Genomic DNA, 7,043 nt, shown 5'->3' with positions numbered 1-7,043 from the left:
CAACGTCCTCCACAACTAGACTGAAGAACAAAAGGACAGCAACTTGTCTGTTCCCCTTCCCCAATTCCCCAGCACTGTTCCCATCCCCCCAATACCCCAATAAAAATCTTAAAAAAAAACACAGCCAGAGAGTGTGCCTTGCACCAGCCTCTCCTTTACAGCTCCAGAAGATGGTCTTGGTCTCCGGCACTTGTCCACATGGAACTGATGAGAGGAAGCACAGTGACGCATCTGAATTGAAAAGAGGGAATAAAGGAGCTTGGAGATACTTAAGGAATGTTATTCCTGCGGTTTCACTCCAAAATGTCTGTCTTTATTGGAGATTTGCTTTGAAATTACAACCAGGTCTCTTGATTATTCATGATGCATCCACTGGATACTAGGTTACTGTCGTACTTGTTTTTAAAACTGCACTAAGAAATTTAAACATACACAAAAGGGAGAAGAGTACAGTGAAACCTCAAATAGCCTTCACTCAGCTACAACGATCAGTCATGTCCAATCATGATTTATCTGTATCCCCCACCATAACCCACATATGTTATTTTCAGATGAACCCACACGGTATTTTATTTTGTCTATTGGTAATTTTTTTGTAAGATGTTCTTTAAAAATAAGAGAAAAGAATGATGAAACTGACAAAATGTTTCCCAGTACAATTAACAATGAGGATGCTCTGAGTACAATTAACAATGAGGATGCTCTGAAAACTTTATGTTGAATGTTCAGCACCTCTCACACATTCAAAAGAAATCAGCAGCTCAAAGCAGAGAAGCAAAGACATGTAACATTGTTTAATTTCTTCTTTTTTCAGAGTAGCATTTCTTGTTTCTGAATTATAACTGGACATTTCTATTCCCAAGCTCGCAAAGGAACTCCCCAGCTCGCAAAGGAACTCCCCAGCTCAGATGAGAGAAAATTTTCGCCCTTGTTGATTTGCACCTTGAGGCCCTGCTCTCTCCTTAGACTCTGACTTCCCTGTGGGTGGGGCCAGGGGACAAACAGGGACAAGAAAACAGAACAGCTGGTTCGCCATCTGCAGGCATATCCTCCGATAATGGGAAAGGCAAACCAGTCTGGAACCAAGAATAGTGTTTCCTGTCCTCTATCTATTTCAGGAAATATCCCCCAGAGCAGACAGAGCAAGAGCGATGGAAAAGCACAAGAGAGACAGACGCCATCATCGGTTTGGTCGTGTGCTTGCGTTCTCACATTTCCAGTTCTTACACCAGGACTAAGGGTCATCACCTGCGGGAGCCGCTCCCGCAGGGTCCAGGGTTCCCTCAGGTGGAGGTGGAGTCAGAGAGGGAAAAGGAAAAACCGCGCGGGAGACACAGGAGCGCTTTTTCAAGAAGAGAAGTGTCTCACTTTATTTTACAGCATGCCCCTTTTTATAGTTGACCATTATCTCATCAGTAAAAAGTTCTTTTACATAGTTAGAACAGGGTTTTACTTCCTCGTAATTCTTATGCTCCAGGGTACAGCTTGACTTTTTCTTATGCTAAAAGATCAACTTATCTTAACTATGTTTTAATCCTTTTTACCTATAGTGACTATGTGACTAAGGCTAATCCTTTTACCTATACTGACTATGTGACTAAGGCTAATCCTTTTACCTATAGTGACTGTCTACTCAACAATTATCCTAAACACTATTAGCTAAACAGGATCTTAAGATTTACAGGGTGTGTACTTTGACCTTTACTAATAGACTAGTAGTGTGACTAAAATTACCTTTAGTGTATAACATAGAATTATTGTGATATATCTATCAGAAGGGGTGTAAGATCTTCATCCTACTCGGGGGCATCCAAAGGGGAATTTAAATCTTTTAAGATATAAAGCAGTATCAGTTTCTCAGTCAGAGCTTCAGAATTTGTCACAATTTGTCACAGAATTTGTCAGAATTTGTCACAATTGCAGTGCGCTTGGCCATGTCAGACACTGAGGTGCAGCCGGCTCCCAACACATCACTGTGGATACAACAGGGTGGGAGAAACACAGGACTCCTTCACCCTGGGTCCAGCTCCTGCAGAGCATTTCATGAGGTTTTCTGAGGTGACCATGACCCTCACTTTTGCACCAACCCTTCTTAAGACAAATTCCCACTTCTATGTTCGGTGTATCTTCTTCACATGCACAACGTATAGTCTAGTAGCTTCCTTGCTGGGTGGTGGAATGCTGATTTTTCATTTTCTTTATCAGATTCACTGATTATCTTTGTTCTTAACTGATTTCTGAGACTTTGGGGTTTCTTCAGGGGAAGCTGCTGATGGCGGCAGCTGGGCAGACAGAATCCTTCTGAGGATTTTCCTGGAGGCCCCCAGACACTAGCTGACCGCCTCCCGCAGGGACCTAAAAGGAGGCCTATTCTGCTGCCTTCCCGGAGGGGGCAGACCCTCCCAGCCCATCTCACAGCAGCCACATGAAACTTGCAGCCTGGCAATTCTCTTAATTTTTTACTTTTATTTCTTGGTATTTCAATAACTGTATTGAAGTGTATATCCCTCAGTAACAAAACATAGTGGTAGTTGGTTGGGTTACCTCTGCCAACTTAAAATTAACACCGATATAATAAAAATACTGAAAAATATCTGCCTTTTGGGGAAACTGAAAAGTTATCTACAAAACATGGTTTACAAAAGTATAAGACCCACTGTGGTTCTTTGGTTCATTTTCCAGTGCATATTTACCTATAACATGATGTCAAAATTAGGGACAGCGATTCTGGGTAGACTCGGGCTACACATCACACTGGGGAACCGTGTACACTTTACACTGCAGAGCTCCTCATGGTCACTGACTGCAGAGCAAACCCTGAACACTCCCTCTGCAACCCTATGACTGGGAAGATGCTTATTTAGTCTTCTTCAGGCTTTCTGTAGGCACAGGAGGGGCAGTTAGTGAAAGTACATTCTCTTCATTTTAAACACTATTCTAATGAGAAACAATGGCAGTTTTATCAAAACAGTCCTTGGTAAAAATTCTGGAGTGTTAAATCAGCAAATGTTCAGAGTGATGTTTTTATTCTGAGTTACTAATATGATAAAAACTAATTTTCTCAACGGGACTAGATTGCAGCAGTGGATTTTGTATGAAAACCTTTTTTTTTTCGTGGATACAAAAATCACCTGCTTTCTAGAAAAAACATTAAAGATAACTTAACATGCCACAATTACTAGGTGTGTAGTTTTGCTTTATATAAAATGCCCTCAAATTTAAATGTAATTCCCATGTGGCAATTAAGCCCACATCTCTGGATTATCTGTGACTTGCATGAAGAAACCGTTTTCACTGCCTAGAATAGTGACCCACATTATGCCTCCAAAGTGCATTTGTGAAATGTTGGTTTTGATGTAAACCTCATTAAAATTTTAATTAGCAGGTTACCATTTTTAATACCACCTAAATATGTTGATCCAGCATAGAAAGTTGCATCTATGTTAGACATGAAGTTTCATAGTTTACCCTCCCAGACTTGTCATTAGCATTTCACACACACTCTTGGCTTTTTTGTATGCCTCACAGATGAATTCAAATTTAAGCATAATTCCACTAGAGCGTGATGTTAATTAGGGAGTTTCCCCAAATCTGACAATATCAACGCTATGTAGTTGTGATGTTTTTGAGGCTTCCCAGCTTAAATCCATTGAAACATTATGGAATCCATAGCTCAGGCTTGGGGAGAAAGGCTTCAGAGAAGAGTATTTGTTGCTGTAATAATCAAATTAAGGGACTGTTTCAGGAATTGTTGGAAGGTAGGAGGTTATTCTGTAGTAACTATGCTTCTATTGCCATGCAGTATGACCAGAAACAATCCATTTCAATTTTGAACATTTGGTTTGGAACACTTGTTTGATGAACATTCACTTAAACACTTGGATACAAGAGATTTGCCAGAAGATCAAATCTCTGCCATTTATCTTGCAGTGTTTCTAAAGACACCCTACTCCTTCTGTTAACTCCCTACACTTCTGTGTTTGGGTCTCCAATGCAATGACAGATATGCCAACACAGGCGGCTTTGCTTTAGAAAATGTGACCCTGCAGTAGCATGGCTAAAGATGAGCTTCTAGTCTTCCAAAGTTAAGGCTCTCCCACCTTTCAAATGGCCAGTTCCCTTACTAAGTGAATAGCAGAGTGGCAGACATTGAAAGGTGATTGTAGCTTTGACTTTCCAACACACCTTCAACACAATCCTTTCCATCCTCATCAAGCCTGAAGCTGAGAACCTAGACTGGCTTATTTGGATCAAGTCAGTAGCCAGTGGGACTTTCCTTTCCTCTTCCAATGATTTTACAGCCAAGTAGATGCAGCTCAGTCCACACACCCAAGGGGCTTGGGCTGTACCTTCGTTTTGGACAGGAATCTGTCCAGTAAATCCACAGCTAGAGAAAGTCTCTCGGTGTTGAAGCCAAAGAGCTGAGTTAGACTAAGAAGATATTTTACTTCCTTGCAGTCAGCCTGAGGTTATTATCATGTGCAGATTCAATTTATCTCAAGCCTCAGACCTCTTTGTCTGACCTTCGACTCCTGTTCCAACAGGGCATTCAGCTGGTGTAGCAGTTTCCAAGAGTCAGTTGTTGTCAATACCTCTATCATTCAGATCATGAATGCAGCTTCTTGGTGGTAACAACCTCCCAGGACCTGCTCTCACTCTGTCCACGATATCAGATCCGAGAGGCGAAAGAGGCGAGAGGCCCTGGGAGGGGGAACTGCTCTGGGTGGAGGAGGTCTCCTCGGTATTCCCCCAGGTGACACTGCCCTCCCCTGGGTCAGCTTGAAGCCAAAGCTCTTAAGTTTTCTTGAAGGACCTCACATTTGGCTTCTATATTAACTCAGGAAACCATAACAGTTCCTCTGCAGTTTAGTCTCTAGAAGGGAATACACTGATCGTTTCCAGATCATTTTCAAACACTGAATGGGATTGAAAAGTCAAATTTTCCAGTTGTTTGTGGTGGACACACAGGAATCAAAATACAGCACCTCCAGGACTGAGGGAGTAGAGATGTGTCTTTTCTGTGTGTGTGATTCCTGGGGGTGGTGTCTGAAACTCTGGATTTTCCAAAGAACTTACTACTGAGCAAGAATTTCCACTTTTTGCAATAAAGTCAGAGAAAACAGAAGCCACCTTGCAAACAAGAGAATCAGAGGAGAAGATGAAATCAGGTGTTCTGGGAGAAATCAGAGAGGGCCCTTTCTGTGAGGGGGGTCCTTATTTTTAGGGTTTTCATAAACAACGCATTTGGAGTGGTAACCACATCCTTTTTAAACAATTTCTAAAGGAGAAAATCATTGAAAGGCATTTAGCAAATGGTTGACACAGGCTAAATGCTGAAAAATCAGTCTTTGATTCAAAGATAGGGATGATTCCAGCCTGACTGAGTCTCCCAGGTGTCAACAGGGAGGTGGGCCTGGGACTTTTCCCAAGGACCAAAAAGTGGAGCATCCAAGAGATAAGGTCACCTCACAGCCAGGGATAGTGCAGGGCCTAGTGTGAGCAGGTCACGGGTGTTTGTTCCTGTTCAGGCTCCAATGCTCAGCACCCAGGACAGAACGTGGTAGAACTCAGTGAATATACCGATCAGCCAGATGAATAAGTGCAGGTGTGAGGCCACAAGGAAACCCTGTCACTTCTGTCAGGACATAAACTGAAAATTGTTTATGTGCATACACTGCAAAGGTGGGTGGGTGGATGGATAGGTGAATGGAGGCTAGGTGGATGGATGGATGGATGGGTGGGTGGTATTCACATCATGTGTGAGTATCTCTCTACCTCTGTCTATGTCTGTCTCTCGGCCCTTTGCCAGTCTCTTTCTCTGTCCATCTCTGTCATTGTCCCCTGATAATCACACTTCCACTTTCATAAGTGGAGTAAGGAATAATCTTTTACCTGGTTTTATCAGATCTTGCCTGTACATTGTATTAGTGGTTACACCACACAAACAAAAGGAAAGCAATCTGTGCAAAGCAGCATAAAGGAAACAGAAGCTTCTCATATGGAGACCAGGGCTGTGCTTCACTTGCAGAGCTGAACCAGCTCAAAGTTAACAGGCAGCGGGAAAGTGGCAGACGAGCTGTGCACTTGCTGATTCAAAGGGAGGGTTGCTTCTCCAGATCCCTCTCTGTGTGTCCTTCAGTCTTGGCTCTACAGGCCCAAGCCAAGAATGGCAGTGCCCCCATGTGGCCACAGGCTGAGGACAGAAAACCCAGCTTCCCTTTTCTCTCCTTAGCCAGGACTTCCCCAGGGTCCCATTCTGCTCCCAGGACTTGGACAGGGCCCTGCACACAACAGGGTGTCCAAGTCACAGGTCAGGCTCAGGGCCTGTTCAGCTTTCCAAAATCCTGGTTCATATTGACATTTCCTCCCAGCACAGAGTGACTCTGGGCTTTGTCCCCAGGGCAGAGGCAAGCCTCCAGACCATAATAGCCAGGACTCAACTGCAGGGTTGACCTACCCCAAAATCTCTGGACCCCAAGACTCAACCCCGAACCTCCCCAGATGGACCTTGGACTCTTAGATCCCCTCCTTTGCTCCTACAGCTTCTTCTGTGGTGGAGGCCGCTCCTCCCAGGAATCAGCGCTGTGAGTCACCAACCAGGAGATTTGGGGAGAGGAACCCTGAGGTGTCAGGTCCTGGAAGGAGGGAGCCTCCAGAGAAGAGGGGATAGATAAAATGAGGCATAATAGAATGGGGTAAAGGAAGACCGAGGAAGGAGCCAGGGAGGAGAGAAAAACAGGAAGGATTGCATTAGAGGGTGTGTGTGTGTGTGTGTGTGTGTGTGTGTGTGGAGAGACAATGTGACATTGTAATATAATAAGAAATACATATTTGGTCTTCCCCGATTCCAGGCACAGAGATCTTAAAACCGTTGCAATTTCCTGAGTGACAGGGATGATACGAGCATATTTGGTTCTAATATTTGGCCTGAGTGCCCAGTTCCTGACACAGGAGCTTAAAAGACCTTGGGATCCCTGGAGTGACAAGAGTGGCCCATTGGTGTACTAATGAGATGACCAGTGGCTGGAGTCCCTACAGAGTTT

The 7,043-nt window shown here is 43.7% G+C and overlaps 1 pseudogene; it reads right to left on the bottom strand.

Moving 5' to 3' along the window:
- Positions 1–3,728: 3,728 nt before the first annotated feature.
- On the bottom strand, positions 3,729–4,601 carry LOC109378691 (cyclin-G1 pseudogene; annotated as a pseudogene).
- Positions 4,602–7,043: the final 2,442 nt, after the last annotated feature.

Source organism: Hipposideros armiger, unplaced genomic scaffold, assembly GCF_001890085.2.
Source record: "Hipposideros armiger isolate ML-2016 unplaced genomic scaffold, ASM189008v1 scaffold_2568, whole genome shotgun sequence".
Classification (NCBI taxonomy): domain Eukaryota; kingdom Metazoa; phylum Chordata; class Mammalia; order Chiroptera; family Hipposideridae; genus Hipposideros; species Hipposideros armiger.
This window is presented reverse-complemented; position numbering and strand designations above follow the sequence as displayed.